The sequence below is a fragment of the Meles meles genome, chromosome 2 (genome assembly GCF_922984935.1).
Source record: "Meles meles chromosome 2, mMelMel3.1 paternal haplotype, whole genome shotgun sequence".
NCBI classification, from domain to species: Eukaryota; Metazoa; Chordata; class Mammalia; order Carnivora; family Mustelidae; genus Meles; species Meles meles.
The window spans coordinates 207269236-207289801 of record NC_060067.1 but is presented as its reverse complement, the minus strand read 5'-3'; the positions used below and the strand labels follow the sequence as shown (position 1 = coordinate 207289801).

At 41.4% G+C, this 20566-nt stretch overlaps 1 protein-coding gene and 1 pseudogene across 1 annotated transcript in view; one reads left to right on the top strand and one right to left on the bottom strand.

Annotated features, from left to right (window-relative positions):
* The window catches only part of CSMD1 (CUB and Sushi multiple domains 1), a 2021046-nt gene that overhangs the window by 550388 nt on the left and 1450092 nt on the right, over window positions 1–20566 (bottom strand). The window lies entirely within an intron of this gene.
* LOC123937786 lies at window positions 878–978 on the top strand (annotated as a pseudogene).

The window sequence follows — 20566 nt, the reverse complement described above, 5'->3', positions numbered from 1 at the left end:
GCTCTATCTCATTACCTAAGCTGAAAGGAAGAGTCACAGCTTAACCCACTGTGCCATCCAGGCACCCTGTGTGCTTTTTTTATTTTAATGAGGAAGCTGGTCTTAAGGATTTTCAAGTTCCCTTTGTTCTTAATATTTTACATCTATTAAGTAAAATTGTAGTCCCCCTCAGTATTTAAGATTCCTTTTACAAAGAAAAACCTTTGAAACATAAGTAGCTATTTTTATCAGAAAAATATAGTCTCATGAATTTATAAATCAAAATGGATTAGCCTTACATCGAACGATGTAACATTTAAAGCATTCTGGCAGAATAGCTGCACTCCTTAATTAAAAAAAAAAAACTTATTCAACAATGAGGAGCTATTTCTTTTAACATTTATTTATTTGAGAGAGAGACAGAGAGAACACAATCTGGGGGAGAGATAGAGGAAGAGGGAGAAGCAGACTTCCAGCTGAGCTGGGAGCCTGATACAGGGCTTGATCCCAGGACCTGGAAAACATGACCTGAGCCAAATGCAGATGCTTGACCATCTGAGCCACCCAGGCACCCCTGGAGAGTTACTTTTTTATTGAAAGATTTATTTATTTATTTGAGAGAGAGAGGGGCATGTGTGCTCATGAGTGGGAGGAGGGCCAAAGATTCTGACGCAGGGAAAGAGATTCTTCAAGCAGATTCTCTTCTGAGTGTGGAGTCCTACACAGGACTCAATGTCATGACCTATGAGATGATGATCTGACCTGAAACCAGGAGCCAAACACTTAATCTATTAAGCCACCTAGGTACCCCAAAAATGGAGAGTTCTAGCGAATGATAGAAAGTGTGTGTGTGTGTGCTTAACTTATCAGCTCAATATAGTGTTGTTTTATACATTTGGTGCATGCTTTAGCACATTCACTAAAATTGGAAGAATCGAGAAGACTAGCATGGCCCCTGAACAGGATGACATGCACATCCATGAAATGTTCCATATTTTCTTCACTACAAAATAAGAAGCTTGATAAGAAACTACCAATCATCAAAAACAAAACAAACAAACAAAAACTCCTAGAGTTGAAATGTACAATAACTGAACCAAAGAATTCAATAGTTTTGAAGTAGACCACCAGATAGAAGAAACAATCAGAAATTTGAATGACAGGACATTGGAAATTACCCAATTAGAGGAAACAAAAAAAGAGAAAAGAAAAGAAAAGAAAAGAAAAGAAAAATAAAAAAGAGTAAAGAAAGTCTATGGAAACTATGGGACACAATAAAAAGAAAATCACATGGAAATTCTGATGGAAAATAAAGAGAATGGGCCAAAAAATATATTTAGAGCAAGAATGGTCAAAAGTTTCCTGAACCTGAGGAGACAAATGGACATCTAGATCCATGAGGCTCAATAGACCCCAAATAGGTTGAACTTGAATAAAGCTGCACCATGACATATTATAAGGACACTGTCAAAAGTCAGCAAGAGAAAGGAGGAAAGTTACATATAAGGGAGCTCCCATGAGAACAAACTGAGCCCAAAGTTATCAGAGGAAGGAAATAAAAAATATTGAGAGAGAAGAGATAAATTAGAGAACAGGAAAACAATAGAAAAGATTGTTTTCTATTTGTTTCTATTGTTTCTAACAAACTAGGAGTTGGTTCTTTGAAAAGATAAGCTAAATGGATAAACAGCTAGGCTAATCAAAAAGAAAAAAGAAAAAAAAACATAATGAACAAAATTACAAATGAAAGAGGAGAAATCACAACTGATACCACATAAATACATTAATACAGATGATCATGTTATTATGAGCAATTATACAGTAAAAAGCTGGACAACCCAGAAGAAATGGAAAAATACACAGAATCTTACAACTTACAAGACTGAATCAGGAAGAAATGAAAGTCTTAACAGACTGGTATTAGTAAGGAGTCGAAATCAATAATCCAAAATCTCCCAACAAAGAAAAGACCAAGACCAGATGGCTTCACTGGTGAATTTTACCAAACATTTAAAGAAGAATTAACATCGATCTGTATGAAACTCTTCCAAAAAACTAAAGAAGAGAGAAGACTCTTACACATATTTTATAAGGCCAACATTATCCTGATACCAAAACAGGAAAAGCATACTCCTAGAGAAGAAAACTAGTTGGTCTTACATGTTTGGATAAAAAATTGTGTTTATCAGAAGCTGGTGGCATCACAATTCCAGACTTCAAGCTCTATTACAAAGCTGTCATCATCAGTACAGCCTGGTACTGGCACAAAAACAGACACATAGATCAATGGAACAGAGTAGAGCCCAGATATGGACCCTCAACTCTATGGTCAACTAATCTTCAACTAAGCAGGAAAGAATGTCAAATGGAAAAAAGACAGTCTCTTCAACAAACGGTGTTGGGAAAATTGGACAGTCACATGCAGAAGAATGAAACTGGACCATTTCCTTACACCACACAAGAAAATAGATTGTTTCAAGATGGCTGAAAGACCTAAATGTGAGATAGGAATCCATCGAAATCCTAGAGAAGAACACAGGCAGCAACCTCTGTGACCACCACTGCAGCAGCTTCTTCCTAGAAACATCACCAAAGGCAAGGGAAGCAAGGGCAAAAATGAACTTTTGGGACTTTGCCAAGATAAAAATGTTTTGCACAGCAAAGGAAACAAACAGCTGACAAAACCAAAAGACAACTGACAGAATGGGAGAAGATATTTGCAAACGACATATCAGATAAAGGGTTAGTATCCAAAATCTAGAAAGAACTTATCAAACTCAACACCCAAAGAACAAATAATCCAATCAAAAAATGGGAAGAAGACGTGAACAGACAGTTCTCTGTAGAAGACATACAAATGGCTAACGGGCACATAAAAAATGTGCATCACTCATCATCAGGGAAATACAAACCAAAACTACAATGAGATACCACCTCACACCAATCAGAATGGCTAAAATTAACAAGACAGGAAAAAAACAGATGTTGGTGAGGATGTGGAGAAAGGAGAACCCTCCTACACTGTTGGTGGGAATGCAAGCTGGTGAGGCCACTCTAGAAAACAGTATGGAGGTTTTTCAAAAGATTGAAAATAGAGCTACCCTACGACCCAGCAATTGTACCACTGGTTATTTACTCCAAAGATATAAATATAGTGATTTGAAGGGGCACCTGCACCCCAATATTTATAGCAGCAATGTCCACAATAGCCAAACAATGGAAAAAGCCAGATGTCAATTGACAGGTGAATGGATTAAGATGTGAGAGACACAAACACACACAGAGGAATACTACTCAGCCATCAAAAATGAAACCTTGCCATTTGCAATGACATGGATGAAATTAGAGGTCGTTATGCTAATCAAAATAAGCCAATCAGAGAAAGACAAATATCATATGATCTCACTGATATGAGGAATTTAAGGAACCAAACAGAAGATTGTAGGGGAAGAAAGGAAAAAATAAAACAAGACAAAATCAGAGAGGGAGAGAAACCACAAGAGACTCTTAAACATAGGAAACAAACTGAGGGTTGCTGGATGGGAGAGGGTAGAGGGATGGGGTAACGGGGTGATGGACACTAAGGAGGGCACATGATATAATGAGCATTGAGTGTTATATAAGACTGATGAAGAGGTAGTTTCTACCTCTGAAACTAATAATACATTATGTGTTAATTGAATTCACATAAAACTTTTTAAAAATTGCTTATTAGATAATCTTGTTTTCTTATTAAAACACAGACAGTCTTAGATTTTAATGGTTTTCGATTCAATATGTGACCATAAATTAGCCTCTAGAAAGTTGGAATTAATTTTTCTATAGAAGCGACACTCAGCTCTGGCTGGGTTCTTGGACTAGTCCTCTCAGGGCACTGTAATTCATATACAACTTACTGGTGTACACTAGAACCATGCAGTGTTCTCGACAGTGTTTTCTACGCTGCACACTGCTTCTCCTGGAAAACATACTCCTTAGTTTTAATGGGAAATGCCTCAAGAATTCCAACTCCGGGGAGCAATCCATTATCTTCCCCCAACCTTCCATATTTATGCCAGTGTTCTATTATGAATAAGGGGCTTTATTTGTTGCTAAGGAGCACAGTAGATTCAGAAACAAAAGACTGATGGAATTCTGCAATCAGTGGCTGGGAAATCCCAGTTCCAGGCAGAAGAGTAGGAGCTGGCTGCCAGAAGGGTAGTTCTGTGCCAGGCAATGCCAGGAGAAACCTCGTACTTCTGCAACAGCATAAACATATTCCATAGCATCTAATTATTTTTTTTTTTTACAAAGTTGTTTAGGTGCACTCAAAGAAAGGTCTAAGGAAATGATCTCTCCTCCCCCCACTCCATAGCATCCTATTAGTTTCACCTCCTAAGTAACTCTCAAATCTATATCTTCCTTTTGACTGTCACTTAATTCACTTGAATCACCAACATATCTTGCTTGGAACTGTTCGATACCAGGGTTTCCTTAATTGGCAACCACAGGAGGTGGTTTTGTGAAAGACTGCTGTTTTGAACTTTACCTACTTCATGATGCTACTGCTCAGGGGGACGGGCACTGAATGAGAGACCCATCACCCATCACCAGTGACCCTGTCCAGCAGGTACCCCAGATTCGTGCAGAGTAAGACTGTCTTTGTTTGGTTGAATCTATTCTTGATTTCTGGCATGAGGCTGCTGATAAACAGAGAGCCATATGGATGGTGTCCCCTTTCTCCCGGAATTATCTCCCCAAACTTCCCTTAACAAGCTGCTGAGTGGCTCATAAAGGCAAATAAGATCCACTTTGCAATAAATTATTAAGACAAAAATTTCATTGTAAAGAAGTTGTTTTTATGCACCATCACCCAACTGGCCTCATCAATCGTTGATGTCGTTGCATATATTTAAAGGGTGAATTGTGCAAACTGACAGGTAAATGGTATGGTGAGTTTTTCTGTTTTCCCTATCTGCTCATTTCAGTTATGGGTGATGCCCTGTAGTCTTATATTTTATTACGACTGGTTTCACGGGCACATATCTGATGGACCAAAGTGGCAATTTCTAAAGATGAGCTGTGAAGTAGAAGAGGAATTTTCTAGGTGTCGAGACAATTCTGATAAGGTTAGTGATAAAGAATTACAATCTTTTGAATCATCTCACTGCACTAATGTTGCATGAAACACAAGAGGAATTTTGTCTTTGGAATGAAAGCCACATGCCATGGGTTTTGCATGGGGAATCGAAGCTGTCCCATCACTGTGCATTGCAAGTGGAAAGCAACTTACAAACAAAGCACTAGCTTCTGCAAAATCGAAGACACTTAACAGCAAATCACAGCTACTCAGTGTGTAATGGTGCCGGCTGTTTCATAGCTACTGAAGCTCAGAGTAAAGTTTCTGCTGAGAAGCCAAAAGTCACATTGGTGAAAAGGCTCAGGAAGCAAGTTACTTAGTTGCAGAATTTATTGGCCTGAGAAGGCAAAGTCAAATAGTTGGTAAAACCTTAGTAACGTGGCATGAAAAAGTATGGTGAGTATACACTGAGAATTCCAAGACAGGAGGCAGTGTGAGGGACTGGACTGATCGCCCAACACATTGAGAGCATGTTCCTGATACCGAGAACCTTCTAGAAACAGCTTCTCCACAAAGTAAACAGTCAAAAGATCTACCCAGAAATAAAAATGGTGGTAACATTTAAGAAAAATTTTCTGCTATAAATACGTGCTTTAAAAAGGCAAAGACCAAGATGTATGTAAATACTTGCTTTCCTGTCCATAAACAAAAGATCTTAGAGAAACCGTGTGAGCATCTAGCCAGATGACACCCGCCCATTGTGGACCTCACAGGAGGATTTGCCTCTACTGCTGACACAAACAACAAGTGAAAACAAACCAAACCTTCATGTTTTCACAACACTCTAATTGCTTCACAGTGAGGTACATGGTAAAAAGCTTTTGGACAATGCTACAAAAAATCATTAACTTTGTAAGATAGAGACAAGTTTCAGAATCTTGCGAGAATGTGGACACGCAGACACAGAGAGCATCAGGGACAACGAGAGAGCGGCAGAAATGAGTCTTATCAGTCATTCTTCATCAAGTGAATCTGTTGAATAGGCTTCCTCAGCCTGTGGAGAAAGTGACTAGGTTTTAAGTAATATTACTGAATTTAAAAGGAAGCAGGAACATTGGAGATACCATGTTGCAAAGGAAAATTCTGAACTGTTTCCAGGGCTGCTTGGGTTTAGGACAGGGACAGCTATCAAACACCTCCTGTCTTTTTCAAAACTCCTTGGAAGAAGTGTAGGGTACTTTCCCTGTTCACAGAAGTGGGCAGCTAGGGGAGGAACCCGCTCTCTGGATCTTCTGTTCAGCTGCGGAGCCGGACTTTGAGGGAAGGGGAGCAATGTCATGAACTGTGGTCTGGTACCATTACCCCTGCCCAAGTTCTTGGGGTCAAAGAAAGAGGATTATCCAGCTCTGTCTAAGAAAGCAGACCCCCATGGCTGCAACGTGAGTTTCTTCCATGCGAGAGCAATGTTGCTTTCAAGGATCAGGAACGAAGACAGAAACTCTCCTTTCAGTAAAAAATGAAATCCACGTGTGCTTAGATAAGTTCTAAACTGAGAACATAATACTGTGCAACAAAAAAGCACAATTTTCACATGAAAGAGATCTATTTGATTTCGTTTGTACTTATAAAAATCCTACTTCTTAAGTATATATAGATTTGTAAGAAAGCAAGAGACCAACAGTTGCAGATAATATTTTTCAATTGTAATGCATATATATTTGTCTGATCATACCATGCAATAAGAAAATTTTTTTTAATCTTGTATTAAATTGTACTTTAGGCTCCATTTCTATTCTTACTGATATACAGTTGAGATAGTAACTTTATTATTTCACATGATTAATAACCTTTAGTTTGTGATTAATATAATTTAAATATACTGACTACCTTTATTTAAGTCAAACTCACTCAACCTATCTTGCTGAAAGAAAGAAATTCTATTTTGTCTTAAACAAGCTATTTAACAGAAATATATTATGTTTTCTCATAGGTTTACAATACCTAATGTTTACAATAATAATAAAAGAAAAATTAAGTCCAAGAAATGTGAACAAAACTGTTGTTCATTTTCTTTAACAGAGTTGGACAAAAAGTCATTTCTTTTTGTTTTTTTTTTAAACAGAAAATGAGTGCGACCAAGGCTATAGGGTCACATACCATGTCCTGTCAGCGTCTCTTACAGAAGAAATTTGTGATAGGACCGTGGTCTATTTGAAAAAGGTATGTGAAAAAATATATAAATAAATAAAAAATAGAAGTAGTTTATGTTAAAGAATTACAAGCCAATAAACACATGGAACGACAGAGGAGAAGAGGGAAGATGGTTCACATTCTTCGTACAGCGGGCGAGCCCCTCAGGAGCAGGGCACTGTGCCGCGAGGACGAAGGGACGCACAGAGCCTGTGTCGCGCCGGACGGGCGCCGCTGACACCTGCCGTCGCTGGCGCACCTGCACCCTGGGAGCTGTCAGGGACCGTGTGGCACTGACGTCCCGCAGCGGGAATCTCCAGCTTTCCCCCCCGGGAGAGGCCAAGAAAGACTGCTTGAGCCACGTCACTGTCCCTCACCCCGCGCGCCTGCCCTTCCCTACTCTCCAGCACGTGAGCACAAACGTGATTTTCAGACGCGAGCCTGGTGCAATTGTTTCCACGCTCAACATTCCCTTTCGGACCCGGCTCTTCCGAGCGCAGGCCGCTCTTGTTAGGGGGGCAGCCACGCGCTCCACGGGCTGGCCCAGTGGGCCCCGGCAAGTGCCTCCCTCACCGGAGCACTGGCCCCTGTGATCACAGGCCAAATTCCTGCATGTTCCAGCCATGTCCTGTCTTGAATATCTGCTCTTATGGACCTGACCCCGTGCCCCGAACCCGTGCTGCCTCACCCTTCCCGGGAGAGATGTGATGTCTCCCCTGCTTCTCCCTCTGCAGGTCCCCCACCACACCCTGCACATGGCGGCACATGTCTGCCGACGAGTCCGCTTTCCCTCTAGACCACAAGTCTGCGGCTGCAGTCCACGGGCCAGATCCGCTGCGCCAGCTCCCACCTGGCCTCCATAGCAATGGTTTCTTTCTTCTTTAAAGCTGTGGGAGAAATGCAACGCAAACACGGCAGAGACAGTGCATGGCCTGCAAAGCCTACAAGGTATATTATGCCACCTTGAGGGGGAAAGGTTTGATAACCCCTGTTCTAGGTCCTGCAGTCTCTGATGGCAGGAGCCGGGCCTTGCTCTACCCGGGTCTGACACATCACGAAGTATAATAAATGTGGACTGAGCACATAAATACAGGGGCAAGGGCATCCCCTGAAAGAAGGTGAGCGACGGAAAAGAGCGTATTTCTTCACGGCGGGTAGACGGGGTTGACATGTGTATTCTTGACATTATGTAGATGCTCAGATTCTTACGTTTTGCTCTAATTTTCCTCATGTTTGACTGGAAAGAATTCTGGGTAAAAGGCTAGGAGAAAGAGTGCAAGAGAAAAGGAATGAGGTCTCCAGGGAAACGATGAGGAGCGGCAGCATGACTGTCCCCAGCTGTTCAGGCCCTAAGCCTGGGGTCACATTTTGTTCTCTGGGTTCCTCTTCTTCCCAAACTCAGTCATCAGCAAATCTTCTAATGTCTCTTCCATAAAATGTGTCTAAAATCTGGCCACTCACCACTTCGGCCCTCACGCTCATTCTAGCCACACCGGCCTTTCTGTTGCTCCTCAATTATGCCAAAATCACTCCCACCACAGGGCCTTGGCGTTGCCTACACTAACCTTCCCTCTCCTCTCTCCCATCCCCACATCTTCCTGGGCTCAGCTCAGGGAAAGTCCTGCCCACAGTCTCCTCAATGCATCACACTTAACATCCATGACCTTGACCACAGCAACCTCTATCCCTTTGCTCAAGTTTTTCGGTTTATTTACTTGTTTGTTTGCTTTTTGCGGCACATCTTAGCACCTGCCCTGAGCATGCTGTGACCCCAGGCCCTAGACAGCCGACATGCAGACACTCCAGGACTGTTGTAAGTAATTGACGAGCAAATAAACAGAGAAACAGGGAACACACGTTTTGTGTGTAGATGCCACAAATCCGCCTTCTTTGTTGGAACTGCAGTGTAGCGTCATACCCCGGATTCCCTTTTTACGTCACTATTCACTTCTCAACGTGAACAAAACGAGACCTGCTTCCTAGAATGTTCCAGCCACCTGTCTGTCACAACAAGCCTGTGTCTAATTTCAGCACCTGTCTCACTTTGCTTCTCGAGCTGAGGCAGCGTTGGAGAGTGGTTAAAGAGGTACACTTTAAGTCTTTGTGACTCAGCTTTAAGAAAAAACATTAATAGTAGAACCCGTGACATAGAGTATGTAAGGACTCAGTGAAATAGTGAACATAATTTATTTCTGTTTCTAAAACCTGCTAATTTTTCAAGCAATATTGGCAAATATCTTCTGGCATTTTGTGTATTACAGCATCTCTCACCCGCTCCCATCCTTGGGATATTTGGAAATTTGAATGAATGAGTATATATTTTGAGTCAAAACACATCTTAAAATCTGTAAAATTCAATGCATCTGGAAACTGGCTGCAAGCTTCGGGGAAACAGAGTGGGCACGCGGTCCTGGGTGCACCGCCTGAAATGACAGAACCACCCTCTGCGAGCCTGGGAGAACACAACTGATTTTACGGGCTATGGAGCTTCCTATCATGACTTCTGTATTGTAAATCCTTTTTCAGATTTGTTTAATAAAGGTATAAAAAGGGTTTTTTCGATGATATATTTTGCTATTCATAGTCCAGTTGGATATTAAACTACAGTGTGGTTTGTTACTCTGTGTATAGATGTGACCGATGACAAGAATTACTCACTCTATGGCATCACATGCCCTCTGCCTGCTCACGCCCGTGGCCAACTAGGACAGAAGGCAGTCTGCCGTGTGAACATGCGTACTATGACGCAGGTACTTCACACCATCCTGCTTCCCCAAACCCGGACTTGGTTTCTGATCCTTAAGGGTGAGGCTAGCCACTATTGGAATGGAAGCCTTCCCTAATCCCACAGCGACAGTGACAGGCCAAGCTTAGAATGAGAAAGATGGTTCATGGCAAAGGTCTGAAGACAAGGACAGGAATTTTGTGGACCCATGTTCTGAAGTGCTGGAAGGAATGGAGAAGCAATCATGAGCAATCATGGAAAGAGTAACCTCATGTGCACAGTGGAATCCTTTCCAACCTCCCAGAAACAGAGGTGTGGTTTCTGGAGGGAGGGCAGGGCTATTCCTTGGGAGAACAGCATTAGGGTTTGGAAGAAAAGACAGAGAATTACCAGAAACTTAAAAAAAAAAAAAAATGTCTTGACACAAAGCTTGAAAACTGATGTATTCAGCATTTTTTTTAAAAATGAAATCAGCCCACAGACTTGTAGTGTTTGCGTATTTTTTTTTAAATATTTTATTTATTTATTTGACAGAGAGAGAGGTCACAAGCAGGCAGAGAGGCAGGCAGAGAGAGAGGAGAAACAGGCTCGCCACTGAGCAGAGAGCCCGATGCGGGGCTCGATCCCAGGACCCTGAGATCATGACCTGAGCCGAAGGCAGAGGCTTAAACCACTGAGCCACCCAGGCGCCCCTGTTTGCGTATTTTTAAATTCAAGAAACTTGTATCTCCACTACATATGCCAAATTAAGGGGTTCTCAAAAATGTCTATTTATTTTTTATAAGCTGTATTTATTTATTTGAGAGACAGCCAACATGAGCCATGGGGAAGAGGAGAGGGAGAGAACCTTGCAGCAGATTCCCCGCAGAGCAGGGAGCCTGACACAGGGACTTGATCCCACAACCCACGAGATCACCACCTGACCCCAAACCAAGAGCCGGGTGCTTAACTGACTGAGCTCCCCAGGTGCCCTCTAAAATGTCTTTTTAGAAAAAGCAGTTTTAGGCAGTTCATTATAAAGGTCCGTCTGAATTGTGGCAACCTCCCTTTATCCATCAGAAAACGTCTCTAGGTAGGCTGCAAACATCCTCAGAAGCGGTTTAACCTGAACACAATAAAAGGAAGCAGGGAGACACGTGGATACCAAGCATACGGCATTTTCATAAGTTAAGAGGGCTCAGAGCCGATGCACACCTACAGATAGATCTATTCTGACGCAAGAATATTTACGCGCACATAGTCCACTCATACAATCCCCAGGTGCCCGCTGACCTAGAGCATCAGATGGTCTAAGTAATCTGTACTTTTGCTCCATATGAGTGTAATGTGCACGAAACCGATTCCACTTCATACACCAATACACAAGAATGGAATGGTTTTTATGAATTTTTAAAACCAATTTTATTTGCAACTAACAAATTATAAAAAAGTACTTATTTAAATGGAAATGAATGATTGTCATTTCTTGAAGTTTGTGGAGGGAGCAGATGTATACTGTGTTGAAGGCTGCACAGAAGAGGGTCCTTATTCCAGAAGTGGTTTACCTCATGTTGTAGACATGCCATTTACTATCTGTAATGTGATTTGATTTAGATTTATTTATTTATTTGAGAGAGAAAGAGAGCACTGGGGAAGGGAAGAAGGAGAGGGAGAAAGAAAATGTCAAGCAGAGTCCCCACTGATCACCAATCCCTACATAGGCCTGGTGTTCAATTTCACAACTCTGAGACCATGACCTGAGCCAAAATCAAGTGTGAGATGTTTAACTGACTGAGCTACCCAGGAAGCCCTGATTTGAAATGATGTTAAAGACTGACACTGAAGAATTGAATGTATTCCAGTAATAGATATATATGACTCCTAAAACCAACTAACCAACCAGCCAAACAACGAACCAACCAACCAACAAATTACGGGAAGGAAAAAAAAAAAAACAAAAACAAACTACTCTGAGTGCCTTTCATCAGTTAGTGTAAGGTCAAACTGAATGCAATGTGATATTAATTTATGGATACATGAGAACATACTTAAACAGGCTCTGCATTCACACAGCAGATTCAGATCTACAGGTACACCATCGTGCCAAAATACGAGTATACGAGTAACTTTCAGGGATTTTATAATAATTTGGGAGGTCGTTCATTGCCTCTTCAGATAAACCACTTTACAGAACACAAACAATGTGACACGGGTAGCTGATCCATAATCTAATCTTATATCCGCTCATTGCCTTCGTTTCTTTACTATTATGAGAACTTATCAGAGACACTAGATGCCTCAAAAACGACAATAGGATATCCATGGCAACCAACACAAGAGGAAGCTAATGGGAAGGCAAGACTGACTGATTCAGACTTTGAGTAGTCAACACTTCCGCCGGAGTTCCGGACCCGTAACTGTCGTAATGACGGCCACTGCAGCACTGCTTATGAGAACAACATTTTGGAAAGAACTCGAATATCTATTAACCTGGAATGACTGAACAAGTTTTAGTATACCCATACTTGCACAGACATCCTGAAGACCTACATGTGGGTGAAGTAGACATATAAATAAATAGATCTAGGGGGGTGTCCATGTTTTATGAAGTGAAAAATAAGCAAAGGATTGCAGGACATTAATAATACGTGTGTATATAAAAATACATATACATGTAAGATACATACATATGTGTGTACATATGTTTGTGTGTGTAGATAGATAGATAGATATACATATCTCCACAATTGTGCACACATAGAGATACATGAATAGACAAATACCTATATTTATGTGATCACAGAAAGGCAGATTTGGGGCAGAGAGTAGAATTTAATTTGTTCATATATTAAATGTTAGAATTTGGATGACATATACTTTCTCTGTGCTTTATTTTATTTTTCAAAAAGAAGTGAAATACACATTTATAATTTAGAATGATAGCATGTGTATGTGTGTGTTCTTAAGGGTTATATGATGAATTCTTTACATTGTATCTCATTGCCATCTAGGTCGATGCTTTTCCTAGACTAGATAGAACACAGAAAGACAGGATAGACAAGAAGTAGTCTTCAGGAGAGCTGCAACTTAAGGCAGAAATGAGGATGATTTTTTATTACAAAAGAACAATGAAAGGAAATGTCTGAAGAGAAGAAAGGCACATGAGGTGATGGGAATGGAGAAATGAACACATTTTTATTAATCAAGATGAATAATTCTGGAGATCAAATGTCTAGCACTGTGACTATAGTAAGGAGACTGTATTGTACACTTGAAATTTGCCAAAAGAGTAGATCTTATTTGCTCTCATAATTAAGGTAGCTCAATTAACTTCATTTAAAAGAAAAGGTAACTATATGAGGGGATAAATATGTCACTCATCTTGATTATGGTAATCACAGTGTTTACCTATATCAAAACAACACATTTTATGCCTTAAAACTATAGAATTTTTTTGTCAAATATAACTCAATAAAACAGGAAAAAACTGTAGAAATGCATATTATAACTGTGGATAAACAAATGTTCGATACATAACCTTAATATGTTGACTTTATGATTGTTGAATTTGTTATAATAAATTTCATTTTCAGTTCAATTTTGCCATGACAACTTATAGGAATTTTATTCTAAAATGAAGATGTGTAAGTTTTACATTTTAGAAGAAGACTAGGAAGAAGAAGGAGGAGGAGAAGGAGAAGGAAGAAGAAGGAGGAGGAGGAAGGAAGGAAGAAGGGGAAAAAGAGGAGGAGGGGGAGAAAGGTACATATTGAAAGTGGTAGGAAACACCCTGAAAACCATTCTGACTAGTTTGATATGAAGTTTGAATCAGGTCCCGTAACACTAAGGGCACCTTGGGGAGTGTGTGTCTTGAGGAAGATGAGAGCAGGATTGGAATCTGGAGAGGGACAGGGGCTGGAAGGGAGCTTGCTGTTGCCATGACCCAATGTGGAGGTGAATTCAGATCCAAAAAAAATGGAAGGACTTAGAATTGAAAATAGGCAGGACTAAGTAGCCCCACAGCTGCTGGCATGATCAGAACCTGAAGTCAGGACTCCCATGGTGATCTCAACATTGCGGTCAGTCAAAAGACTAACCGACCGGTCTGTAGAAATGGCCAATGGATGGTAACACCCAGATTTTGTTGAGTTGGTTCGGTTTGTTATATGGGACACTGAATGTCTCAGAACATCCACAGATGGAAAACGTCATGGGAGAGTAAATCCACAAGGGGAGCAGAAGTGATTTGACCAGTATGTTGAGAGAGCCAGCTAGGAACTGAAAGTCCTACATGAGTAGCCAGAGGAAACAGGACACCAACCAAATGTTAGGAAAATAACAGAAAATACTCTGCCAATATTTTCCTACCAGTGGTAGAGGAAGCAGTGGGGGCTGGAGCCTGAGGGAAGAACTTTCCCCAAGTGCCCATGCTGTGATCAGAAGAGCCAGGAGGTATGACGGGTATGGGAGGGCACTCTGTAGGCAGGCGGTGCTCAGGGAGGTCCTGGGCAGAGCTTTCAGGAATGGGCCCAGGGTCCGCGAAGGAGCCATAGGAAGCATCATGGAAAGTGAGCAACGTCTGGGCAGCACGCAGCAGAGGGCAGAGAAATGCCTTAGAACGGCTGAAGGAAACAGGAGGGCTCAGTGAGAAGTGCTGTTTCCTCAGGTCGGGTGTGCAGTGCTGGGGTTCAGAACCGCGCGCGAGAGTGTGGTAACTTTTCCATCGCAGAGCTCCATGGAGGTTTTCATTTCATTCTAGAGACAGAGCCGAGGCCACCTGGTATGGTACATGAGGACCTCAACCGGGATGCCGTCCCAGGAGTTAGTCAGATACGCCCAAGGACACATCTCCAGGGAGGGTGTGAGGAGGCAGGCTGAGCTCTACAGGGCGTGAGGGCAGAGAGGCAACATGTGAGTGCCTAAGAATTTAGGCTGGATCCGTGAGCTTCATTCTGAAAATCCCCCATCTGAAAGAATTCAGTAAAAGCTTGCTTCATTGAAGTTTGTACATATTTGTTGCTCATCTTCCTGCATCCTGCGTCAAGATAAACTCATTTTACATATAAATTTTAAATATATATTTATCTATATATATGCTAGCTTCTGAGGACTTTTAATTCAAATAAGAGATTTTTTTCAAATATGTGGCAGTCATAATTTTAATTTTATTTTCATTTTTCATTCATTTAATTATTTAAATAAATATGCTTATATATACACCAATGTACGTATATAAAGATGCTTAAGTTTGGTTTCAGACATTTGTCCATGAAATACATGTAGTTGACCGTTTTAATCATTGTATCTATACAGGGCTCTGCAAGTCCGTGATATTAATTACGATATTCATGCAGTATTAAAACTGCTTCCATAAAGCAAATATTCAAAGGGTCATTTTCTCCTAGTGTTCATGGGAGGGTGTTAAAACTGGCGATTTTAACTCTGACCAAGGACAGATGACGTCAGATAGGAATGTAGCTAACAGAGTGATGCTCTAGATATTTTAAAATCTTTATTTTCCGTACATGTGCTCATCGCATAAGACTCCTCGCAGTACTTGACGGCACGAGACACTGGAACTATTTGGAATCATAAACGCCCTCCGTGGACATTATGAACATGAAATATTTAATGAGGAACACTTTGGTTCGTCATGTTAGGATTCCGAAGTGATCCTCTGAGATCATCTACCGGCTTCAGTCTTCCAGCAAAACCTGTCATACGAAATACAAGCCTTTCTCTCAACAGCAAAACAATTCCTATTACAAGGAAGTTCAAAATCACTTCACTGACTTCAAGGAAGCCATGGGGGTGCTTGCTGTTTCATGTTAAGAAAATGATAGTAATTTGCATTTCTCCCTTGTAAGCACCTTCAAAGGAGGGTGGGGCTCCGAATTCCTGTCCCACCCCAGGGATGTATTGTTTCAAGTGCAGCTGCTCAGCATCTGACCGCGGGGAGATGGCCACAGGGTGCCCATCGGTGAGCTGCCCTGCTCCCCCCCCTGCCAGGGCCCTACTTGGCACCGTTGGCAGCTATCAACACCCTTCACACGTCATCGGAAACCTGGAAAAACAACGCCCAGGTCATTAACACCATCTTTCGAATACACGGGTCCAACCATCACTTAGAGGATTGTGAGGACCAGCCGAACACAGAGCATCTGGAATACTCTCTTTGTAGGTCTGCACATCGGTGGGATCCACTGAGCGACTGTCACAAATACAGACCAACTAGTGCCGAGCCTCGGGCGATGGGAAAGCCTGCTGCTGGAAAACTGAACCACAACCAAGCTTAATAATGGCAAATGGACCTTTAGTGTTGTGTGTATGACGTTCTGATGAAGATAGTGTTTTGTTTATCTGGAAACATATTAGTACAATATATTTAGCTATTTTTAGGACCCATATAATATGTACACTTGTGGGACTCGTGGCCTGGAAATAGCTATATAATATTACAAAAACAAAACAAAACTTCAGTCATAGCACAAACTTCTCTGCCTCCCCAGCAATATAAAACAATAAATGTTTGGTCATTATTACAGCTATTTATTCAAAATCATTTATTGGGTCTCACAATTGGCCATCCACTGTGCAAGACAGTGGAAATTCAAAGATGTCATATACATAGACTTGCTTGCAAAAGATAATTTAAGTAACTTATTTCATTCGAATTTAAGATTTCTAACATGTACTTTCACATTTTACCATTAAAAAATAAACAAACAAAAACACTTAAAAATAAGAAGCAATGTTTAATTTTAGCTTTCCACAAGTTAGAAATTGGTCATACAAAGCTCCTACTGTTTGGGGAATTTTCCCTATATTTTAGGAGATTTGACCATTTCTCCTGCTTCTGTTGAAAGGCATGGTCAGACGCTCCAAGAAATGCTTGGAGTATGGAGGTAATCTTTTTACAACTTCAGATAGTAAAATAAAAATAGAGCTTTACCTACTTGGGGTTCTTTTTCCCTTTGTCCCCTCAGAGGGTAACATAGGTCCTGATTTACCAGGATAATTATAGGTTTGGGCTGTTTCCATCTTAATTATTAATACATCACTCTTTAAAAGAGTTTTGGTTCAGTTAGTAAATCATACGGTCAACCCATTAACTAGCTTGTTGGTTTGTAGAAAGTATCGCGTTTCTGCCACGAATCCGACGATGAATATGGCTTTGATAACTCAACAATCCCACGTCTGCACCGTGATACGCGGTCTCTGTTCAGGGAGTCTGACGGGACACACCAGCCCACAGCAGTGCCAGACTTCCACGAACTGCGGGTTCAGCAGCACGGCTGCGGAAACAAGCTTGCAGAAGCCAAGTGGCAAAATAAGAATGGAAGGGTGTCAGGTCCCGGCCATGAAAGACAGATGTTGTGAAAAGGACCTTTCCCCACGGACCGTAGAGGATTATTAAGGGTATAATGCTAAAGAAGAACAGACTCGTATTTTACCTCTGGCCTCACTGCTGTAGAATTGCAGGCGTCGAGGCACTGTGGTGGGAGCTCCCATGAACACAATTTTAGCTCAAGATACATATTTGGGCAATAAGGATCAAAATTATGAATGTATGTAAATTATTACTCTAATTCTAACTTAAGGACTTTAACCTGCCGAAATGGTTGCCGAGAGAGCGAACATGAAGATGTCTGTGGAAGCATTGTTGACGACTACGGAGAGCGGGACGGTCTGGACACGGTTTAAAAGAAGAGGCTGATGGAACACTGTGCACCCGTTAAAAACCGTAAGTTTTATCTGAGATGTATACACTCTGTATCTACTAAAAGTGAGTTATATCTGGATACATATTGCATACTCTGTATATGCATTACATACACATACATAGGCAGCATGTTACAGAGTAACAAGGCAATCTGTAAAACTGTGGCGTAATATTTAAAATTAAAAGATGCCATTAAGAACAAGGAGGAGGAAAAAGGAAGGCAATAAAGGAAAACCATGTCCTTGTGCATGTATGTGTGGGTAGAAACATAGACGCAAAAGTCTTAAAAAAGTACATAGCAACAGTCAGCACTGAACATCTTAGGGACTGAAATGTTTAGTTCCTTCGCTTTTTTGCTTTCTAGTTATCTGTGTCCTTTGACTTTGTAAAATAGAGATCCCATATTTGTTTTATTAAATGCACATTTATATACATATTTAGTTTTTTAAAGATATTTCCCATTAATTGTAGAAGATCAGTGAGGAAGGTGGAGAATGGAACAAGACCAGCAGCTGAGCTATCTCACAGCCATCACACTGCACGCTAAGGAAAGACGCTGACCTAGAGTACTTGGTTGCTACAACACTGGCAAATGGAAAAGGGAGAGTGAATCCAGAAGGTACTTAGGGGTGAAGGAAAAATGCTCAACAGAGGAGGCAGAGGAGGAAAAGAGTCTAGAATCAAGGTCATTGTCTGGATTGCATGACAATATGAGGGACTCAGAGAAAGGCTGTTGGGAGGGGAAGCAGATTGGTGAGGTAGTGAGAACCAGTGTTCTCTTTATCTGTCCACTTTAAGGGCTGTTAGGCTGCCCCGGAAATGCCCTGAGACCATCTGGATTTACGGAAGCATGCTTAGGTAAGTTGATGAGGTAGGCATCACTCTCATCACAGAAGAGAGTGCTTGAAGCAATGGAGGTAAGAAGAAGGGTTAAGAGGTGATCCTCTAGTAGTAGCAGTAACATTAATAACTTCGAGGCATTCCCATACATGGTGATTCATCTGATAAACACGGAAACACCATCTGGTTCAATATTATCATCATTATTAAGATTATTAGCAAATGAGGAAACTGATAGAGAGATTTTAGGTTTTTCCAAAAGCACACGGCTAGGAAATGGACAAAGGCTGGAGCCCAGGGCTTTAAGTAATGCATCTGGTTCTCTCCCATCGTGCCACTGCCCCGCAAGACCTCAGAATCATGTATCTGGGGAAAGACAATCCTAACATTAGAATTGTCCCTTAAGGTGAATTGGAGATGAAAAGGAAGTAAAGAAAGGCCAGAGAAAAAGAGAAACAAGCTGGAAGATGGTAGCAATAACTCCCTCGAGACTTCTGTTAGCTTGGAGGAGCCTCAGGCAACAGTGAATTTCTCTCAAGGTGCCCTTTGGGGGAAATCAGTGACCATCATGGGCCTAGCATCCCTGCAAAGGGACGTTTTGCTGTGGCCTCCTTTATTTGACTTTATCTGGCTAATGGCTTCTTGGCTGCTTTTCTCATCTTTCTTCTGATCTCCAAGCAAGCAGAGATCTCAGCTGCTCTGTTTGCCAGTTTTTGGCAACTATCAACAGTGTGTGACTCAAAAACACACTGAGTGAATAAGTGTTGTATTGCTTTTGCTACACGTGTAATTATTAATGCGTGTAAACAAGAAAAGCACTGAAAAGAAGAAAATGCGAAAGGAGATGTGTTTAGATGCAGAGTCCTTAGTAGATATTAAAAAGCAAAAAAAAAAAAAAAAAAAAAAAAAGAAAAAGACCACTTCTAAGATATGTCAACCTAAGTGGGAAAGGAAACCTAGTTATTTCTGCCTCCTTTTCTCATAAAACACACACACACACACACACACACACACACACACACACACACCCCTATGGAAAACAAAACAGAAACAGAAAATTCCACCATTCTGCCATAAGGACTAGATTCATTCTTTCGAGCAAATTCTGGACGTACAATTATTGAAGTATCCTCTCATAAAGTCATTTTTGTGTTAAAACAACATCACCACCAAAAAACCCTCAGTAAATTCTGTAGGCTTTTCTCACAGCAGTGCTTCCTGGGTGTCTCACGCTTCTCCACTGCCGTAAATAAGCACCATTCAAGGTGAGATCTTCATTCACTCACATCACGTGAACTCTTGCTGGATTTTTGTCCAGTCTTTCTTTTTCTTCTTTCAACTTTCTGCTGTGGTCTGCACATTACTTACTGACAGGTGAGTCGTTCTAAAAATGCTGTCTCCATTGTGTGTGTGTGTATAAGTACATACATGCGCGGACAGAAGTGTGTGTGTAATTCATGTTTTGGCTTAAGATGCAAGCGAATCCAAAGTGCAGACCTTGTTTCCTATTTTATTCTGGAGCACCAAGAAGAGATGATAAAAACAGCTGCACATGGTCTAAGAAGACAGTATTTGGGGTGTTTTTTTGTTTGTTTGTTTGTTTTTTGTTTTTTTTTAAGATTTTATTTATTTATTTGACAGACAGAGATCACAAGCAGGCAGAGAGGCAGGCAGAAAGAGAGAGGAGGAAGCAGGCTCCCTGCCAAGCAGAGAGCCCAATGCGGGACTCAATCCCAGGACCCTGGGATCATGACCTGAGCCGAAGGCAGAGGCTTAAACCACTGAGCCACCCAGGCGCCCCAGTACTTGGGGTGTTGAGAGAAAATCAGGTTAGTGGGAAGAAGGGTTGTAGGCTTCCCTGTGGCAGGAAAGAAAGGATGCCGGGAAGGGGATGCACAGAGACTCGAGAAGGAAGGAGCCTCAGGGGACAAACTCAATTTATGGACAAGGTACAAATACGAAGCGGCGGTAACGGGGACGGCACTGGCGATGGAGGAGGCTCCACAGTGGCACGAGCATATTGAGAGTGGGCAGGGGTGAAACAGTGAGTCCGGAACATGATGACGGCCAG